At 43.6% G+C, this 23,089-nt stretch overlaps 1 long non-coding RNA gene across 7 annotated transcripts in view; it reads right to left on the minus strand.

The window, feature by feature from the left end:
• LOC127573869 (uncharacterized) overlaps window positions 1-23,089 on the minus strand; it is a 56,073-nt gene that overhangs the window by 16,539 nt on the left and 16,445 nt on the right. The gene's annotated exons all lie outside the window — the stretch shown is intronic.

The raw sequence follows: 23,089 nt of genomic DNA on the forward strand, positions 1-23,089 counted from the left end.
CCTCCTTATGGCTGATATTCCACAAGCTACGCTGTTGAAACATGGTCTCATGATATTTTACCAGACCCATTTAATCGTCATTTATCATGGGTTTGTAAGTTTTCCCCAAATGCTGGGGACAGTCCATCTTCACTATTGGGATTTCATCTGGGTAAATTATCCAAGGCATATTTTAGACTGTATTTCTCTAAATTTTTAACTATGTCTTTGCAGAGATGTCTTTTAAACAATTGGAAGTTTAGATGAGGAAAATACTTTGGAGTGATCAAAGTTGCTGAGATGTAATTTTTTTTTGCATTCCATCAAATGCTCCCAATTAACTTTTAAACACCTGAACTGTTTGTCTTGATGAATGGGAGGGGAATTAATACCTTTTTTTTGTTGCTTGTGGCCAAAGCTGCTTCAGAATCATTTCTTAATGTGCTTTTCAGGCAGTGTTTGGTAAGTATTAGCAGCTTTCTGACACTTGATGTTTTCTCACCTCAAAATAGATTCCTTTCGCCTCCTGAGATGTGTGTGCCTGGGTACCACAGGCTATGTGAGCATTTGTCAAACTGAAGGCTCTGAATTTGGCTGTTGGGAACCACTCACAGCTGATGTGTGGCTAACAGTAACATGCGGCAGGAAATCATTAATGAACCACATGACTGGGCACAAGGCTTTTTGGATCGAAACCGATAAAACTCCAGCTTCCCACTTCCTGCTCATCAGGCCTTCATTTAAATTGTTTTCTGACTTTATTATTTCTACTTGGAATTTATTTTAAGTTTTTCAGTTGGCAATCTTGCATTTTGTGATTTATTATTCTGAAATTCCTACATAGTTGTCCAGTTGTCACATCCAGACTGATCTCTCAAAATTGGCTAGAAGTTGCTTGCAGAATTAGTGATCTAGGAAAGATGCAGCCTCAAATAGAATTGGTAGTAGACTTTAAAAAAAGTTCTGGTTTTACCTGCCATGCAGAAGGTACGGTTTTGAGACTGACATTGTCTAATGTTTTAAATCTGTACTTTGTTCTGTGCTCATTTAACTGTTTATCATTAGGTCTTAACAAATGACAGTCCTGGGGAAGAACAGGTTAATGAAGATGTTAAGTCACGGAAAGGAATGAGAATTGCTGAATGTTGCAAAAGTTAAGTCCTCTGCCAGAATGCAGCTGAGTTACTATTTTCCCTGTAATCCACACAAAGCATTTTCACTTGCTGCAACTTGCCATTTTCACATCTGCATCTCCACTGTCTAAAAATGCCACCTGATCTCGGGCTGCATAAATTTCAAGAATTTAATCTCTGACCTGCTCCTGCTGCCCTTTTATCCTGCATTTCAATATTGTGTGTTACCTTCATTTAATCAGAGCTCCAGTCCTTCACTACATTTGCTTCTGCTCCTCTTTTCCTATCCTGCATCATATCCATCTTGAGCTTTCTACCGTCTGTCTAATCTGCCTTCCACCATTCTCACAAGCACAATGATCCTGGTCAAAATCTCACATGCTGCATCATTTTACTTTATCCCCCTTACTGCTCTGAGTTGGCACAACTTATGATCTAAATTACTGTGCTATCCTTATCACTCTGCCCTTACAATGTCATCATTCATACTTAATGGGATCCAAGGTACCTCCATTACTGGCTTCCTTTACCTCCATTGAACCATCACCTCAAAAGTTAGCTAAGCTTCATGCCCTCACCAATTTTTCTTTTATTCCTTAAATTTATGCCACCCATTGGTGGGAAAACTTCTAACCAGAAGTGGGCTGTCTGCTGCTGTTCCATTTGCAACTCCTCAGCAAAAGCAGCAGCCCATGCCTGCGTGCAGCAAGACCTAGACAACAATCAGGCATGGCTGATGGGTGGTATCTTTGGCATGAATGTCAGTGACCATCTCCGACAACTGTGTCTAGCCAATTACTCTCAACTTCCAGTGACATTAACATCCCAGAGGTCACCACTGACCAAAAACTCAACCGGACCAGCCACATAAATATCATGACTACAAGAGCAGGATCAGAGGCTGGGTATTCCAATGCTATAAAGCCAACCTTTTCAACCCCTTTATACCATTTTCCTGACAACATAAATCAGGCACTCAAAGCACATACAACAACAACTACCATCTCTCTTGCCCATGAGCAACTTGAATCAGAATCAGGTTTATTATCACTGACGTGTCATGAAATTTGTTTTGCAGCAGCAGTACAGTGCAAGACATAAATTACTATGAATTGTAAAACTAAATAAATAGTACATCTATCTCACCCCTGTATGCTGCCTCATCGCTGTCTGAGATTCTGCCAACAAGTGGTGCCATCAGCAAATTTATTCATGGCGTTTGAGCTGTGCTTAGCCACACAGTCATGGGTGCAGAGTGAGAGAGCAGTGGGCTAAGCATGCATCCTTGAGGTGCGCCTGTGTTGATTGTCAGCAAGGAGGAGACATTACGACCGATCCACACTGACTGTGGTTTCCTGATAAGGCAGTCAAGGATCCAGTTGCAGAGCGAAGTAAATGGATAGAATGTGGAGTTTTAAGACCATACACGTCCACTGCTGGAATATGGTGCTCATCTCCAGATTCAGTAGGTTAGAGATTTGCCCTTGGTCTCTTCACAAATTGGGTTAACACCAGTGGCTGCTAGTGGCAACGTTCCTGAAATTGACTTCAATGGGATTGACTTCTAGAAACTGAATACAATGCCCATCCGTTGCTGCACTACACGTTCTGTGGCAGCAACAAGGATGACTTTTTGTCTTGCTACTCATTTCCCCTCCAACATACAACTCGCTCATATCTGCGCTGAGTCTCTATTACCACAAGGCCCATTTGCTAATTGGCTTTAGGCATTCAACTCAAAATCCTCATCCTTGACGCTCTTGAAACCCATTGGGATAAAAGAACTGCAGGTGATGGAAATCTGAAATAAAAACAGGAAATGTTGTAAACACTTGGGTCAGGTAGCATCTGTGGTAAAGGAAACAGTTAATGTTTCAAGCCAAAGACTGTCAGAATTGGGAGAGAGAGAAAACAAGTTGGGGAGGGATGGTTTGGACAAAGGGCACTTCTCGGATTGGGTAAAGCATGGGGTGCTGTGGGGTAAGCTATAGATGAAGTCATCTAGTGATGTGGCTTGCCCATTTTAACTCTGTTCCTTCTGCACATTCCCACTCTTTGTGCACTATGGTTCTTCACCTACCTCTGACAGTTTTCTGGCACCCTGATCCTCTTAAATCTCCCATAGTTTAGAAGAAACAGTCACAGTTATCTGTTTAACTGGCTAGTTAATCTCCCCTTCTAGACCTGCACCATTTACTTGCCTTTTTGAAAGGCCATGGTCCCAAAAGGTAAGCTGTTTTTCTCTCTATAGATACTGTCTGGCCTGCTGAGTATTTCCAGTATTTGCTGTTTTTTATTTCAAAATTCCAGTATTCTGCTTTTAGACCATTTATTCATGTATTTTTAACTTTTGTATTATCTTGGTCCAACTCTTGTGCACTAAAACAATTGTATTAAAAAGTTGGTAATCAGATGGCTTTTAGTTTTATTTGGGATTAGTTGATGATCCTGCTGGAGTGCACGTATTGCATGATAACAATCCTTACATAAAAATGAGGAGGAGTCAATGATCTTATTCAATGAGTCATGGCTGGTCTGACTAACCTCACCTCTGCATTCCAAACTACCTGCATTAACCTTTCACTCTCTTGCTTATCAAGTATTTATCTCCCTCTGCCTTTAAAAATATTCAAAAACTCTGCTTCCACCATTCTGAGGAAGTATTCCAAATACACACAACCTTGAGAGAGAGGAAAAAAAAATCGCTGCCTCTTATTTTTAAGCATCCACCCTATCGAGACCTCAAGATCATGTACTTCAATCGTCTCCTCCCACCCTGCCAAGCACCAGCAGCTACAAACCTAGCTGCTTTTCCCTATAAGACAATCCATTCACTTTGAACTACTTCCAAAGCATAAGGAAGCTGATACTAAATGCAGTTCTCCAGTTTTTATCTCACCAATGCCTGTGACTGAAGCATAAAGTCCCCCATTTGCTCTATTCCCATTGCAACAACACTATTTAATTTCCCCAGTTACTTGCTGTATTACCCTTCTGTGACTCACGCACTAGGTCACCCAGAACCCTCTGCATCTCAAACCTCTACACCTTCTCACTATTTAGATACATATTTCCCTCTGCCTGAATGGACAACTTCACATTTTCCCACATTATACTCTATTAGCCAGATCTTTATCCATTCACTTGACATTCCTCACAACTTTGTTCTCAGCTGCTAATTCAGCTTTCCTGTTAAGCAATCACACAATACAAATGTGTTGGTCTTAAAGCACTTTTGCTTTTATCCCTTCCTTCCTGCTCCCCAGTGCACACAAACATCTACTGATAGACATCTCTGCGTGTATTCCAATGATCCCAAAAGGAAGCTTGTCTGGAACATAACCAAAAATCCAGTCCTTTCTGGGATTTCTAAAACTCTTGGATTATCCCAGAACCTCCAGAAAGTGAAAATTACTTTCTAGGTCACTGTAATAAGTACACAGAGACTAATAGGAGCATTAACAAACTATATTCATGGAAAACAAAACTGTTCATCTGTTATTGAAACTATGGGGATGAAGGTTGACAATTTGTTACAATTAAGCAGTGAGCATTTGTAAGACAGGAAGTTCAGGGTCGAGATAACAGGTTACTGATCAAGTGGAGATGAGGGCAAACACTTAGAAGTGTAGGATGAGTCCTTAACGTTTAGAGTTGACAACCCAAGATCTGTAATCTCAACTGTGGTCAGAGATCTTAGATGAAGGGGAATTGTACCATTGCCTATGTTGTAGTGTTTATAGAGAGCTGTCATTTTGGCAGCTATTCTTTAGTGGTCTGTATTCTACCTCATTTGTCTTCTCCCAGAACTAGGACTTCAAGGCTCTGATAAGTAAAACATGTCTCCAGCCCCTATCAGTACTGCCCTGGTTGCCTGGCTGGAGGCATACTTCTAACCAATACAGCTGAGAACTGACCCTTGTTCAGGTGCATGGTTTTGAATGGCTGATGACCCCAAGACAAGAGATGCTAACTTGGTCTGAATGTTTCTGTGTTTCCTCAGAAGGTACAGATTTTGGGGCTCATTTCTGACTGACAGACTTAAGTAGGCCAATTAAAAATGACATGTTACACAGTGCAAGCCAGTTATTAGAGAACTAGTGTTGGTTATTGCATTCCTTGTTGTGGGTGGTGCTGTGATAACATCAGAACTGGCTCAGGGTTAAGACTGAATTTACAGCTGGTTGTTTCCAATCACTGATAAGAATGTATGGCACAAACTAGATCACTGAATTTTGAATTGAAACATTCACACACTGCCTTAAGTGACAGTTATTTAACAAGTTTTCAGAAAATGCATGTTTTTCAGATGGGATGATAAAGCAAGAGAGCCCATGGCACTAATTTTGAAGTTCTTCTCCAGCATCCTGACTAATGGTTATCCTTCAAGCAACATCACTTTAACAAGTGTCATTTATGGAGCCTCGCTCTATAAATTGCCGCAGTGTTTCCTGCATGGCAGTTGTGACAACACTGCAGAAGTACTTCATTGCCTGTAAAGAGCTTTGAGGTGTCCCGAGGATGTGAACGGCACCATGTAAATGTAAGTGTTTGTGACTCAAAATCTGAAAAGATTGGAACTAAACACCAGTTTTATTTTCCCAAATGAAGCTGTTGATTTAGATGCAACATAATTGTGAGTGGAGGTCTGCAAGTGGAATATTGAGTCAAAGAAGAGAAATAGGCCACTCAGCCCCTCAAGACCTGCCCTGCCATTCAATATAATCATGGCTGATCTGCCCCAGGCATCAACTCCTCCTCCTGTGCCAGTTCATAGCTGCCAAGTCCCTAAGCTTTCAAAAATTTATTAAATACCCCCATTAATCTAGCCTCAACCTCTGGGGTAATGAATACCAGAAGCAGTTCTGTTTTAAGTGACCACCCCCTCGTCTTATAACTATGTCCCCTCAAACATTTGAAAAGTACAGTCTGGTCCTCACCTAGCTTGGGCCCTGTGGAAACTCATCCAGAATTAAACTGGTGCACCTACAGCCAGTGATGAATTTCAGACTTTATCTAGTCAACTGATAATTGATGGGATATAATTTGGCAGTATGGTTCCTGAATAAAATACATCCTATTTTCATTCCTGCTCAGAGAGAAATTTGTGACATTGCATCAGAAAAAGTGCAACACAAACTAAATGTTCGATGTCTACATACTAGAAAAGTAATCAAGACCATTGAAAACCAATAACACAATGGAAAATGATTTATGTCCAATATGTTTTCAAATATGCAAACATAAATTCATTGTTTAATTGTGAAAACTGAAGCCTAGACTTTCTGTATCTGGCAATTACTTGCTGTATTAGCCAATGCAGGATTCTTACCTACTGCATTTCAAAACTAGCCAAATGATAAAAGCTGTCAATTAGAATGCGTGTAAAATTCCTCAAATTGAAACTGCCTTAACTAGAACAGGCACCCCAGCGTCTGAAAGGCTTCTCCAATCTCTCATTATTAAGGAAACAAAAGCCAGGCTTTTGAACAGGAGCCTGGGGTGCAATTAACCTTCGACCTCATCCAGTGTTTACTTAACTATGTTTATAGTTTGCAGCCTTAAAGAGATGCAGATTTACATTAGCAGTAAAACAATACATGTTATAACACTTGTCCTTATTAAACATTGTTCATACTAAATGAGAGTGTATGTTACATGAGAGAGTATTAAATGTACCCCTGTCAATTTAATCTCAGGCCAGAATGGATGCAATGTGCATGAGCTATTCTTCAAGTCCTGACATTCACATTACTAAATGATGCCAATGCATCTATTATTTTTATGTAACCTTCAGTATTCTTGCTCCTGAATTCCTTTTGTCGTGGATTATTTGCTGTGTCCAAACATAGATTTTATAATTAAAACAATTTGAACGAAAGTTCAGCACCATCACAGGCACAACCCTCCCCACCAGAGGACATCATGGTAGTGTAGAGGTTAGGGCAACGCTATTACAGCACCAGCGACCCAGGTTCAATTCTGGCCACTGTCTGTAAGGAGCTTATATGTGCTCTCCATGTCTGCGTGGGATTCATCCGGGTGCTCCGGTTTCCTCCCACATTCCAAAGACGTACAGGTTAGGAAGTTGTGGGCATGCTATGTTGGCACCGGAAGTGTGGTGACGCTTGCGGGCTGCCCCCCCCAGAACTTTCTACACAAAGGATGCATTTCGCTGTGTGTTTCAATGTACATATGACTAATAAAAATATCTGATCTTCAAGAGGCTGTGCCTCAAGAAGGCAGCATCCATCACTCAGGATCTTCACCATCCAGGACATGCCCTCTTCTCGTTACTACCAACGGGGAGGTGGTACAGGAGCCTGAAGACCCACTCTTAACAACTTAGAAACAGCTTCTTCCCTTCCGCCATCAGATTTCTGAATGGTCCGTGAACACTTTTTGCATTATTTATTTTTGTAATTTATAGTAATTTTGCACTGTATTGCTGTCCCAAAACAACAAATTTCATGTCATCTAAGTCAGTGATAATAAATCTGATTCTTATATTCTGGTGTGAAGCACAGGTACCTTTCAGCCTGATGGCTATGTGGTGCATCCTAGAGCACTTGACAACAGGTTATTGATGCTGAACTATGAAGCTGAAGGAATATAAATAGGCCTCCAACAATAAAGCCACATGTTATTAAACTGCTCCCATATGAAGACAGTGCAACCATTTTTATGGAAATAAAGGCCAATCAGTCCAGTTGCATTCTTCCCGGAGGTGTATTTCACCACTATGGTTTTAGCAATCTGCTCGTAGCATCAAAACTGTATGAATTTATATGGATAATTGATTTCAATGCAAGAAATTAGCACTGTTGGCTGCCACTGCAGAATAATTAAAGGCTGCCAAAACACTGAATATACTTAATTTGTGCTCTTTTAACAAATAAATTCAAACAGAACTGCTGCACTGTGTAGTGCAAAATTTCTTGTCCCTGCCCTGGACATCTGCACCTAGGTGGAATTAGGTACAACAGGCCCACAGGTCTTCCCATGTTCTCAGCGAGTTAACCTCCAAATTCAACATTTCTCTCCCTGCGGATAAAGATAGTAACTTCACTGGTGGGAAGTCCAGATTGATGCAGAGATTGTGGAAACCATGTTCCTCATGCTTTCACCTTCTAAATCCCCCAAAATCTGCAAGTATAAAATCTAAAGATTCCTGAGAAGTTCTTAATTTGCAGAAGTCATCTTATGCTTTCTATTTAAAAGGCTTGAGGAGTGACGGTGCAATCATTACCCGGACCTTTGGAGACTAGATTGTCTCATGGATTAGTATACAAGCTCCAGTGAAGATCTACACTTTGCCAGAGAATTTCACAATCCACACTCATCCCAGTCATACACCAGTATTATGCACTGTGCTCCTGTGTCTTATTTGTTTGAGGTTTTTTTTAAAACCTTACTTGAAAATACAACTGGAAGTCAAATATTCTAGATTAAATCACTATTTGCAGATACATTCATGCAAAGTCATGACCTAGCATTTACGTTCCTGGCTTAATGTTGCTGATTTTACTGTCAAAAAACTGGCTGCACCGGTTGATGGGGTGGTGAAGACAGCAAATGGCATGCTTGCTTTTATTAGTCGAGGCATTGAGCTCAAGAGTTGGGAAGTTATGTTGCAGCTATGTAAAACTCTAGTTAGGCCACATTCAATGCTGGTCACCCTATTATAGGAAGGATAAGATAACATATCTTTTAGTCACATGTACATTGAAACACACAGTGAAATGCATCCTTTTTGCATAGTGTGTTCTGGGGGCAGCCCGCTATGGAGGGAGTGCAGAAGAGGTTTACCAGGGTGCTGCCTGGATTAGAGGGCATGGGCTATAAGGAGAGGTTGGGCAAACATGGGCTGTTTTCTCTGGAGCAGTGGAGGCTGACGGGAGACCTGATAGAAGTTTAAGATTATGAGAGGCATGCATAGAGTAGACAGCCAGTATCTTTAGGAACTCAGCAGGCCAGGCAACTGAGTTCCTCCAGCGTCATCGTGTTTTTCATCTGGATTCCAGCATATGCAGTCCTTTGTTTCTCTAGCCAGTATCTTTATCCTGGGGTCAAACTGTGTAATACTAGATGGCATGCATTTAAGGAGAGAGGTTTTTTTTTAAAAATACACACACACACAAACAGTGTTGGGTGCCTGGAATGCACTGCCAGGGGTGGCAGTGGAAGCAAATATGATAGAGGTGTGTGAGAGGCTCTTAGATAGGCACATGAATGTGCAGAGAATGGAGGGATATGGACATTGTGTAGGCAGAAGGGATTCGTTTAGATGGGCATTTAATCACTAGCTTAATTAGTTTGGAACGACAACATGGGCCGAAGGGCCTGTTCCTGTGCCATGTTCTACAATACTGCTGAAGCTACTGATGGTCAACATTAGTTATGGCCACAAGGCCAAGTCAGGTATGGGACTGCAGCACGATTAATGCAGATTGTGGTCAAGATGTATTGCTGTGCCATTTGCTTCATGGAAAAGATCTCATTGTCTTTCTCACCTCTGCAATGTACTAAACAGCCTAACTCTGGTGCATTTCCACACAGACACAAAGTAAGCTCATCACAGAAAGTTACATCTTGTTCATTAGTGCCTTAGTAATCTCTAAACAATATGCTCAGTTTTCAATCACTCAAATTTCCTGGCTTTGATGATTTATTAATACAAATGTGGAGTCTTAATTCTTCAGGTTTTAATTGCTGTTAAAGAGTTTAAAAACATCAAAATGCAAAAATCATTTCTTTTGCCTTTTCTCTACCCATCCATTTATTGGTCTTCTCAGGTACAACACTAACATCTGACCACAACCAAGCAAACCCAGACTTGTAAATGTTTTCACACCTGACAGACCCATCGCCATAAATATGATTGCAAATAGGCTATATACAGGGACATAGCTTGTTCTTTCATTTCCTTTCAACACCTATTTGTAATACAAGTATTGGGGAGGGAATTTATTCCAAGTTCCGTCAGGGTAGAGATGACCAGGTAGACAAAGGAAAACATTCATGGATGTGCTCCAAGCTTCCCTGAAAAAGTGCAACACCCCTCTGGATTCCTGGAATCCCTGGCCCACGACCACTCAATGTGGAGAAGGAGCATCCTGGGTGGTACTGAGAACCCCCAAGTCCATGCTTTGGGACCACACAGAAGCCCCCTGTAAACAGAAGGAATGCACCACCTCTCCAATTACTCACTTGCCTCCTGCCCCATCAGGTATCTCTTGCCCCATGTGGTTTTCACACTTGCTTCAGAACCCAAACAGAAGCAAATCATCCTCAATCCTAATGGATTGCCCTAGGAGGAGGAGACAATTGGGGAGGGTAGATGACTGTCCTCTTCCCCCACCCACCCCTCTCGGGGGAAGTATGGAGGGTATTATTTACAAAATAATAGACTAAACCCAACACATCTCATCTGGTCCCACTGGGCTCCAAGTTGGGGAGATAGGCTCTGCCGACACTTGCTTTTTCTGTACAGGGGCTGGCACTGAATTCACTCACTCTCACTTGCAAGTTGTTAATTTAGCAATTTCCTCAATGTGACTGGTTCAGGATGCTGATCCAGTTCACTCGCACCCTATCCACCTCCTCATCGAAAGTGCCTCCACCAAATTTAAACTCAGTGTAGGACCAGGACAAATTCTTCCCCTGCCTCTCCTCCCTGGCACCAGCTTAAAATATTAAACTATTTGAAAATCATCTGTTCCAAAAATGGCACATGCAGGAAAAAGTATGAAAGGAGGTGGCAGTGAATTGCAACATTCTATAAAAACTTAGCGTTAGATCATTTCAGAGAGGCAGGAGCCACAAGTCGAGCATTCTTACTTAGTGAAAGCAGATCCATTCCACTGCTCCCCGAGACATTCTGCAACTATTTTATTTACTTTGTTGTGACCTGAATTCACCCACTCGAAAGGGAACATGGGCATGTTGGCTGAGAGTCGGACAGAGTGAGTCAGTGGCTAATAGTGTCTATCATTACACATCAGAAGAGCAGTCAAAAAAAGTTCTCTGGTTTTATATTCTTGGCAGATGCCTGAAAACCTCGGCTGCTACATACTACACAGTGCTCAAGTGTGTGCGTGTGGATTGGTAACTTAGGCAACCATTAGACATGAAGTTGCAAAGTGTGACAGAAACCCCATCCAAAAAACTGTTGCTGTGGTTCATGCATTCTTGCCAAATGTTTCAATCTTTTTTTTAAAAAAAGAAAATGGCACAAGCTTTTGCAAAATGATTTTTCTAAGATTACTAACAGTCAGTGAGCTTTGCTTCAGCAGTACAATAATGTGCCTTGTTTCCCACAACATGTTTTAAATTATGGTCTGCTTCTCTCTCCATGTTGCACCCTGATGGATTAAGGCCTTCTGCTCCCTTGCTGAAATTCCATACCCTTCATTTGTGAGCAACTAGTTATTGATCAACAGCTTTATAAGGCGTTGATCAGACTGTATTTGGAATATTGAGAGCAATTTTGGGCCCCTGTATCTATGGAAGGATGTGCTGGCCCTGGAGAGGATCCAGAGGAGGTTCACAAGGATGATCCCAGGAATGAAAGGCTTAACATATGAGGAGCATTTGATGTCTCTGGGCCTGTACTCGATGGAGTTCAGGAGGGTGGGGGGTGGGGGGAGGAAAATCTCATTGAAACCCACCGGATACCGAGAGGCCGTGGATGCGGAGAGTACATTTCCATCAGTAGGAGAGTCTAGGATCAGAGGGCACAGCCTCAGAATAAAAGGGACATCCTTTTAGAACTGAGATGAGGAGGAATTTCTTCAGAGGGCATTGAATCTGTGGAATTCATTGCCACAGAGGGCTGTGGAGGTCAAGTCATTAGGTGTATTTAAAGCAGAGATTGGTAGGTTCTTGACTGGTATGGGGGTTAAGGGTTATGGGGACAAGGTGGGAGAATGGGGGTTAAAAAAAAATCAGCCGATTGAATGGCAGAGCGGACTTGATGGGCCGAATGGCCTAATTCTGCTTTTATTTTATTGTCTTAACACCTACCCCTCTCCCCCTACAAAAGAGGAAGGGGGAAACAATTTACAACAGTTTTCATCATTTCCCAGTGTGTGGAGGGGACGCTTGCTGGCGTTAGTGAAAGGTTTTTAGAACCCACCGAACAATTCCAGCACAGTTAAGGTTGAATTTGATTTGGGTCATACCAGCTGATAGGAGAGTCACAAGATCAATTAATCTCCTGAGGTTTATTTCTACTCAATTTACAAGATAGCAGAGAGACACCAGTACCAGGGGTGCAGTACCTGTCATGGATCACTGTTCCACTGAAGAAGATGGAGTCTTTTTTAAATATATATATAAAAAAAGAAAAAGGTATCTATTTACATTGGAGTCAAGGACAACAGCTTTCTCCAACCACAAGCCAAGCCTGCCTTCCAATACTTTTAATTAGCAGATTCATATCCAAGTGCAGTGAACAATGCTGTGTTGCAAATTTAAATGTCTGATTGCAGCTTTTGCTGCAGAGAAAACTGAAAGTATTAAGGCTGTCTTCAGAGTTCTAAGTAATAGCTTCAGTAATTATTTGTTACTTCAGGAGGTAATGTGAGCATCAACATATTGAGATTCAAATCAAAACACAGTTGGTACATTCTGCAACTTTTCCCAGGATTATATCGCTTTTAGAAATTACTTAAATGCCAACACATACATTTGCAAAAATTAAGAAGGATTACAACACTGAATACATTTTGGCTTTTAAACGTAGTAAAGTCAAACCTGCCTGTATCCAACTTTAACTTGCCAAAAGGCACTAATGTACAAACAACCCGATTACATTTGTACAAGGTGATAATGGTCACCTTGCTTGCAAATTGCAGAGTTTAGTTTCGAATTATATTAGTTCTCTCCTTGTAACAGCTAATGTGAGGAAGTTAGTTTTGATAATAGTTTTGAATGCAATGAAGTCTGTAACCATTTTCAGGTATACAGTAGGATTCTATCAGATGTGCAGACCCATTACCAGAATCAGGTTTATTATCACTGACATATGGCGTGAAATTTGTTGTTTTTGTGGCAGCAGTACAGTGTAAAGACATAAAAAAAATCTATAAATTACAAAAATAGTGCAAAAAAAAGGAATAATAGGCCAGTCCTGATAGAGGGTCTCGACCTGAAACGTCAACTGTTTATTTCCCTCCATAGATGCTGCCTGACCTGTTGAGTTCCTGCAGCATTTTGTGTGCGCTACCCTGGGTAATGCACTGAAGCATTTAAACTTGAGAAAGGAAGGAACAGAGGATTAAGTTGATAGGGTGGGATTTGGGGGGGAAGGGGGCAGGGGGAGTAGTTGCAGGGTCAGAGTCATAGATTTCTACAGCACAGAAACAGGTCCTTCAGCCCAGCTTGTCCATGCTGACCAAGATGCCTACCTGAGCTAGTCCCCATAGCCTGCATTTAGTTCATATCCCTCTAAACTTTTCCTATCCACGTAGCTGTCTGGACATGCCGGATGGCTTGTTTCTATGCCTTATTTTCTGTGTAGGCATGACAGGCTGATTGCTGAGAAGATGGATCCTTTGTGGGAAGTGTCAAACTAGAGGGCCCCAGATTCGGTAAAAGGAATGGCTCACTTGTGAGGAGGAAGAATTTCTCTCAGTGGATGCAGAGTCTTAGATTTTAGACGAAATTTAGGGCTATTGGGACATGCAAGAGAGCTGAACCCAGTTATCTTACTGAACAGCAGAACTAGCTGGAGGACTTACATGCTTTACTCCTGCTACCATAAATCCTCCAGCTAGTTCTTATGTGATTTTATTCTGTTTAACCTTGGTTGTGCATCTCATTAGGGAAGATTGCACTGTTTTAAAGAAAAACTCTGCTATTCATCTCACTGAGTTGTAGTATTGACCAAGAGACAAGATATCCTTGTGTGGTAACTGGGTTCAAACTATACCAGATAGGAACTAAATGGGTATCAGTCACATGAATGCGGATTGTTGATTCTGCTATGACGATATCTAACTCGAGAGTCCAAGTTGCATTGCATGTGTAGTAACCGGGCTGTAGCCTATTGAAGATTAAAATCAAGGCTGCAATACAAAAATAGAGATACTTCTTTATTGGTTCAAGCTATCAGTTTTGTGATAGGTGAACAATTCACCTTAAATATTTGTCTCCCTCACATGGGCATCAGCTCAGAAGGGGATTGCAAATCTAAAGAAGAATTCTACAAAGAATCGCTAAAACTACTTGCATGCAAGCTGTCTTATCACATTGGTCTCGAGGAAAGCCTGCTGACAACTGCAACTGATTTGCATATGTACAAGCTGTGCATGAGTGAATTTAACAGTGCCTGGGCTTAGGAACACAAGAAAATAACAGCAGGAGTAGACCACTCGGCCCCTTGAACCTGCCCAACCATTCAATATCATGGCTCATCTTTTCATCTGTACCAGATCCCCATAGCCCTCAATCCCCCAATATTTCAAAAAGATATTAACTCCACTTTAAATACTTCTAATGATCCAGTATCCACAACTCGGAGGCAGAGAATTCCAGAGATTTTCTACCCTCTGTGAGAAGAAATTTCTATACACCTCGGCTGTAAGTAACCAGCCCCTTATCTTGAGACTGCATCTCCCTCATTTGAGACTCCCCCACTAGTAAAAACATCTCAACATTGTCAGATCCGGCTATTTTCGAATCCGCAGGTTCTTTCAGGAGTCCAGGAATGAGTTGAAAACAACTTCGTGCTTCACAAAGTTTTATTGGAAAAGTTTAAAACAAAGAAACAGTCACAGAGCGCAAGGCACCAGATTTACTACTAGGAGATGAGCCAAGACAAAAGGAACTAAAGGTGAGGTGGGGTGGGGGGGGGGGGGGGGCGGGGGGGAGGAGTGAGCAAGAGAGGTTAACAAAAAAATGATATATTTTATACCTGAGATAAGAGGTACTCCTTAGCCAACAACAGTCCAATCAGGAAACCTGTTAGATACTTGTGGCCAAACCAACCAAATGAAAAAACACATTCACCTGATGGACAAACCAATAAGCTAGGAAGCAGCCATTCCCTGTGCAGCCACTTGAGGTGTATTAAACACTACTCATGTTAAACTAATTAAAACAGTTGAATCCAACAACATCTACCCCATAATGTCACTTTCTGTTTCAATAAGATCACCCCTCATTTTTCTAACCTCCAACAAAACAAACAGACATAATCTGCCCAGCCTCTCCTGACAGGACAACCCTCTCACCCCAGGGATTAGCCTGGTGAATTCTCCCTTGGACTGCCTCCAATCCTTCCTCAGGAAGGGGGACCAAAAGTGTGCACAACACCCCAGGTGCAGCCTCTCCAGGACACTGTGCAATTGTAACAAAACTTCCCCATTTCTAAACGCCAACTGCTAGACCATACACTTTAACAGAAACATAGACTGCCACTGGTGCTAGGCTGACAGCTTCCTACTCACAGCTGCAGGGCGAGGAGTCATTCAGCTTTAACTGCACTGGATGATCATATGTCAGTGATAATAAATCCAATTCTAATTAATAGCTCTAGTTTCCATGAGTACCACTTTTCGCTCGACTCTACCACCTAAAAATCATAGACTCACAGGGGGTACAGCAGAAAAACAGGCTCCTCGACCCATCACGGGACTCAACACCTCCCTCTGCAACTGGATCCTTGACTTAGAACAGAGCACTACAGCACAGTACAGGCCCTTCGGCCCACAATGTGCTGACATTTTATCCTGCTCTCAGATCTATCTCACCCTTCCCTCCCACATAGCCCCCTATTTTTTCTATCATTCATGTGTCTAAGAGTCTCTTAAATGTCCCTGACCAACAGACTGCAATCAGTGAGGATTGGCAGCAATACCTCCGACGTGACTATTCCCAACACTGGTGCCCCACAAGGCTGCGTCCTCAGCTCCCTACTCTACTCCCTATACACTCATGACCGCGTGGCCAGATTCTGCTCTAACTCCATCTGCAAGTTTGCAGATGATACCACCGTAGTGGGCCGTATCTCAAATAACGATGATTCGGAGTACAGGAAGGAGATAGCCTGGTGACATGGTGTCATGACCTTTCCCTCAAGGTCAGCAAAACAAATTAGCTGGTTATTGAATTCAGGAAGGGAGGCGGTGCACATGCTCCTGTCTATATCAATGGTGCTGAGGTCAAGAGGGTTAACAGCTTCAAATTCCTAGGAGTGAACATCACCAATAGCCTGTCCTGGTCCAACCACGTAGATGCCACGGCCAAGAAAGCTCACCAGCGCCTCTACTTCCTCAGGAGGCTAAAGAAATTTGGCATGTCCCCTTTGACCCTTACCAATTTTTAATCAATGCACAACAGAAAGCATCTGATCGGGATGCATCACAGCTTGGTATGGCAACTGCTCTGCCTGTGACCACAAGAAACTGCAGAGAGTTATGGACACAGCCCAGCACATCATGGAAACCAGCCTCCCCTCTATGGACTCTCTTTTCTACTTGCTGCCTCAGTAAAGCAGCCAACATAATCAAAGACCCCACCCACCCTGGACATTCTCTCTTCTCCCATTGGACAGAAGATAGAAAAGCCTGAAAGCACGTACCACCAGGCTCGAGGACAGCTTCTACCCTGTTGTAATAAGACTATTGAACAGTTCCCTAGTATGATAAATTGGACTCTTGACCTCACAATCTACCTCGTTATGACCTTGCACCTTATTGTCTACCTGCACTTTCTCTGTAGCTGTGACACTATATTCTACATACTGTTACTGTTTTACCCTGTACTACCTCAATGCACTGTAGTAATGAATTGATCTGTATGAACAGAAAGCAAGACAAGCTTTTCACTGTACCTCAGTACATGTGACAATATTAAACCAATACCACTTTTTTTTTTGGAACATTAATCCTACATCAATTCCCCCCTCCCCCATTAACTATTCTCACCAGTGCCTCCCAGGTTCCACCACTCACCTACACACCAGAGGCAACCTACCAACCTGAAAATCTTTGGGACGTGGGAGGGAACCGGAGCATCCAGAGGAAACCCACACAGTCACAGGAAGAAAGTGGAAGCTCCACGCAGACGGCACCCGAGGTCAGGCACAACACTGTGGGCTGAAGGGCCTGTACTGTGCTGTAGTGTTCTAATGTCAGGATTGAACTCTGGATCTCCGGCGCCGCGAGGGAGCCGCTCCGCTAGCCGCCACCTGCATATCGCTATTGCTCAAGTGGTCCCTTCCGAGTCCATGCCAGTGCTCTATAGAGCAATCCAGTCCGTCCCATTCCACTTCTTAACTCCCCCACGGTCCTGCAAATTATTTTCCCCGTGCCCATCCAATTCCCTTCTGAAAGTCCATATCGACTCTGCTCCCACTAGCCTTGCAGCCGGGGCACTCCAGATCACGGCCACTCCCTGCACTTCAAACAAAAAATCTTCACATTCCCCTTTGTATTTTTCTGCCCTTCACATTAAAGCTGGGCCTTGTGGTTCTTGAACCATCTGTTACTGGGAACAGCTTCTCTCTACTCGCGTTATCTAATCTTCAATTATCCGATTTTGTTATCTATCCAGAAAAATGCATTGCACAAGATACGTCTGTTCCTTAACTTAATGGCAGCATTGACTACCCGTGCACAGAGGCCAGGTGAAAATCTGCTGCTTTCCAGGCAACACACGTCACCTGGCAGGACGACATACAACTGAAAAGGACTTGCTTTTACGTAGCACTTGCAATTTTGTCTGAATATTGCAAAGTGGAACAATGGGGTGATGTGGAACTTCTGAAGTGTTGTCACTTGTGTAAATGGCCCATAGGCAGAAACCAGAGCACCCAAGGAGGCGTCTGTAAAACAGGGCAGCGCAGTGGCACAGCTAGTAGAGCTGCTGCCTCTGAACACCAATTACCCAGGTTCAATCCTCCCTTTGGGTGCTGTCTGTGTGGAGTTTGTATGTTCTCCCTGTGACTGTGTGTGTTTCCTCCGGGTGCTCTGGTAGGTTAATCAGCCACTGTAAATCGTCCCTAAGGTGTAGGTGAGTGGTAGAAGAGCGGTAACTTGGGGGCAGTTGATGGAAAAGTGGAAAGAATAAAATGGAATTTGTACAGGGTTAATATAAATGGAGACATATGAAGGGTCTCAATCCAAAACATCAACTTGTCCACTTCCCTCCACAGATGCTGCCTGATCTGCTGAGTTCCTCCAGCAGTTTGTTTTTTGCTTAATGTAAGTGGGCGATTGATGGTTGGCACAGATGCACTGCTCTATGACTGTAACCCAATGAGACACCACCTCAGGAAGTCAGAGCTAAATGGAGGCACACCCAGCGAGTGGTAGCAGCCCGCTCCGCAGCGCATACGGAGGTGGTTGTCCACACGAACGGATCTATCTGGGTGCTTTTGCACTAGGCCAGGGTAAATTTCAGTTTTGGCAGAGGGCTCGGAGACCTGCAGGGTTGGGTGAGATCAGCTACTGATTCTACCAGCCCAAGGCTTGGGAGGGAAACAGCAGTTGCTGCATGGAAAATGTGCATCACCACATCCAAGAACAGTCGACGGGACTCATTAAAAAAGGTGCTGCATAAAAAAAGAGGCTGTTGTTGCCATCCTGTGCTCTACTGAAGGTCTCAGAGGCTGATAAACACAGAAATTCCTGGGTCAGTGCACAGGGCAGGAATGAGCTGGTCTGCAGTTTGCTTGCCAGGACGATGGATTGTAGAGCCACTGGGGCAGGATACCAGAGTGCGGTTGTTGCTAGCAGCAATGTATCCCAGTCATTGCCAGCACTGGAGATGCATTGGGTGTGGAGTGGGTGGAGGAGAAGAGAGAGAAAAAAAAAGTAAGATAAATAGTGCACTTACTGCCAATATTGCATTAACCAATGGGCGGAAGGTAGAACAGGGTGCAGGGCTCACCGCTCACCGTAAACTGTCTGATTTCTCAGTAGATTGACTGTGTTTGCTGTACAAAGAACCTACAGGGGTGGAGAAAACAAACTACAATTCCCACTAAAAGGTGGGCAATTTCTCTAGTGAGTGGAGATTTTGCATAAAGCATTGCCACTGGTTTAGTGTTGATCAAAAACTTGCTCCTATAGTGCCGAATAAGTGTTGGTACAATTGTTAAAGTTAACTAATAAAAACATATTAAGGGCCAATTTGAAACAAAAGAGATGGACTGAAATGTTTGCTATGATCGGATTTGTAGATGCAATGCTATTGAGAACCTTGAGGCAATGCACCAGGAGCACACACAGACCCTGGGTAAATGGTGGAAGGAGGGCCACCGACTGTCCTGTCTGAGGAAGGCTCTGCAGTTCCTCAACAGCCACCTCAGATCCCATAAGATTTCTTAATTAGTCACATGTACATCAAAACACACAGTGAAATGCATCCTTAGTGCAGAGTGTTCTGGGAGTAGCCCACAATTGTCGCCATGCTTCCAGCACCCACAACTTCCTAACCCGTATGTCTTTGGAACGTGGGAGGAAACCTGAGCACCCAGAGGAAACCCACGCAGACACGGGGAGTACGTACAAACTCCTTACAGACAGCGGCCGGAATTGAACCCGGGTTGCTGGCGCTGTAACAGCGTTACACTAGCCGCTACACTACTGTGCCTGCCCAGTAGCAAGTCATCCTTGATCCCAAAGGACAGCCTGAACTTACAGCAAGGCCCAAGCTTCTGTTTAACAAATCTGTTTCCAAATGACTTCTTCCCTTCCAATTTACTTGTTGTTTCTTGGAAATCTGAGTGTATGAGGAATCCTGATAATCCATATTTTGTTTTAAATGAGTGACAAGGCGGTGGTTGGGAAGGCTAACGACCGCAAGGACCTGCTGATCTTACAAGGGCCAGGGTGGACGAGGTCATTGCCAATCCTAAGCACTCACAGGTATCTGTGACAGCCCATTACTGCCTCAGGTGAACAAGATTCAGAGATTGCTTGCCCGGACTGATGAAACAGCTTGGCTCAGAGACAGAGGAGGTGAAATTTAGAAGCCTTGTGAAACAGACTTGGCGTGAATCTGTCTTCCCCATTTGATTAGTATCCATTGTCAATTTATTAGGAAATAATTTCACACCACTGCCAAAGACCAACTACTCCTGGTGACCATCGTTCTCTGGACCTCTCGATGTCCTGATTTGATGAGGTGCGAAATCCTCCCTCAGGGTGAATGTGAAAGGGCCTCTACGTAAAACAAGAATCTACTTCAAACACGGCTCTCTGCCCTTATGGACAGTATTTAACCCACACTCATCACCACGTTTAAGAAAAAGAACAACCTGAACATTATTGCATTGCTGTTTATGAGAGCTTGCTGTGAGCAAATGGGTTGCCACAAGCTGTTAGGTGCTTTGCCATACCCTAAATGTTGTACAAGGCACTATAGAAATGCAAACCTTCCCTTCAACAACATAATTGCTGGAATCACCCACACACTCCTCTCACTGGGTCCCCTCTCCACTGTTCCCATCTGCCCTCCCCACCTCCTTTATTTGGTTCCATGCTCCACCTTCCTCTCCTATCAGATCCACCATCTGCGACCCTTTGTTGCCTCCGCCTCTCACCTCCCACCTCCGTTGCCATTTCTACCTTTCCCCCACCACCTGACTTCATCCGTCAATCACCCTCGCCTGGATCCACCCATCACTTGCTCTCCCCCTACTCTTCCAGTCCAGATGAAGGGTCTCGACCCAAAATGTCGACCATCCATTTCCCTCCACAGATGCTGCCTGACCCACTGAGTTCCTCCAGATTCCAGCATCTGCAGTCTCTTGCGTCTCCAGGAGATTTTGTTCCCACCCAAATCCCACAGCCTCTTGTTATACATCGTCACTGCACACTGAGCTCCCCACAACAATGACATCCCACCAACCCCCCACCCCACCCAAACCCTCCTCCAACACTCCAGTTTGAGTGCACTTGTTCTCACGGTCTTTAAACTACCGTGAAACAGAAGAAGGTGACCCATCCAAGATTCGTGAGTGGGGCAGAGTAGCAACTGAGAGTGCATTATTTCCTTGGATCAATAGAAAAACTGGTATAGGGGAAAACTATAAATGCTGGAGGAACAAAAAGTAGTCTGAGTTACTGGGGATGATGGAGGCAGTGTGTGTGCATGGAACTGGCCATAACTCTGGAACATTTAATTCTTATGATGTTTAAAAATGATCAAACAACCAACACAGGAAATGACTGACCAACATTTTGTATGCTTAATTAATTATAGATAATCAGAGGACATAGACAGACAACTCATTATTCTTGGCCTATTTAAGAGTAGTTTAACCACTATCAAATTACCTTATATATTCTAAAATACACACCCAAATAACTTGCACATCCCAGTACAGCTTACTATAAAGTTGCTAGCCTGATGGTGGAGATGTGAATGAGAGCAGATTTCCAAAGTATCAACCCTCATCTCAGGTTAAGTGGAATTTTTTTTCCCAGAAAACAGAATGCAGAATATAGTGTTACAGTTACAGAGAACGTGCAGTGCAGGTAGACAACAAAGTGCAAGGGCCACGACGAGGTAGATTGGGAGATCGAAAGTTCATTTATAGACATATGAGAGGTCTGTAACGAGACTCAAAGAACAGTTTTGGGGACTGCAGAGGTCCCTTTGCAAAAGGAGTGGCTTTTCATCCATCCTTGGAACTGGATTAGAACGTTGGACAATTCCCCAAGGATGGCGAGAAGGAAAATCTACCAGTGGAACAGCCAAAGGCAGCTGTAACCGGGCTCAATTTTAACCTTCCAATGAACCTCGGCCTGCCAAGCCACGGGTGTACCACACTGCATGTTGCGTGACGATTACCCCATGGCTGCCACCACGGTGGAAAGGGGGGGAGAAATATATAACCATCTCAGAGGGCAGCCTAAAGGCAGGGGAGTCTAGAAACAGAAGGCACAGGGTTAAGGTGAAAGGGGAGAAATTTAAAGGAGATCTGAGGGGTGGATTCCACCCCCCCCCCCACCCCCACAGAGTGCTGAATAGAGGCAGGTACAATTACAACGTTCAAAGGGCATTTGGATAGCTACTTGTGTAGGAAAGTTGTAGAGGGAAAATAGGCCTAAGGCAGGCAAATGGGAGTAGTGTAGATAGGCATCAGAGTCAGCATGGACAAGGTGTGCCGAAGGGCCCGTTTCTATGATTCTATGAAACCAGTGGGTTGTAACAGAGGCAGAACTCTAGAGATAACATTCGTGGAACAGCACAGGCCCTTTGGCCACGATGTTGTGCTGAACTAATTAACAGGGAGGCATCTGCGAGGAGTTGGCTCAAGTCACGTCCCCTCTCCACAAACACTTTGCTGAAAGGTAACCATTTAAAATATTGACGTTTCTTAGATATTCACGTCTGTACTCACGTGGCTTTGCACAGACACTCACACCCACTCCCTCCACAAACTTGGCCCCGCTCCCCAAATTCCACAAAGGGTCCAGAGGAGTAGGTGGGTTTTTTGTTTGAGGGGTGAAAACAGGGAGGCACCAAACCAAGTTGAGGAAAATAAAAGTCAACAGGGACACTGCTCAGAATGAGGTGCTGGGTCACTCTGAGCCAGCGAAACAGAGGATCAAAGCAGAGGGCTCCCAACCCAGCCCCTCCAAACCATTAACAGATCTGGCCAGAGACAAGCACTGGAACCTGACTGTCCATCCCTAGTTTGCCCCCAAACTGGGCAATTAAGGATCAACTGCTGGATCTGCAATAGTCTGACAGGCCCTTCAGCCCATGCCAACCACAAAGTATCCATTTATACTAATCCCATTTTCCCCACGTTCCCATCAACTCCCCTCAGACCACCCACCCACACACTAGGTGCATTTTACAGTGGGCAATTATCCTACCAACATGCACGGCTTTGGAAGGAAGCTGGAGTACAGGGAGGAAACCTATGCACTTGCAAGGAGAACTTGCAAACTCTTTAGAGACAGCACTGGAGGTCAGGAGTGAAGCTGGATCGCCAGTGATATGCAGCGGCA

Source organism: Pristis pectinata, chromosome 8 (genome assembly GCF_009764475.1).
Source record: "Pristis pectinata isolate sPriPec2 chromosome 8, sPriPec2.1.pri, whole genome shotgun sequence".
NCBI lineage: Eukaryota > Metazoa > Chordata > Chondrichthyes > Rhinopristiformes > Pristidae > Pristis > Pristis pectinata.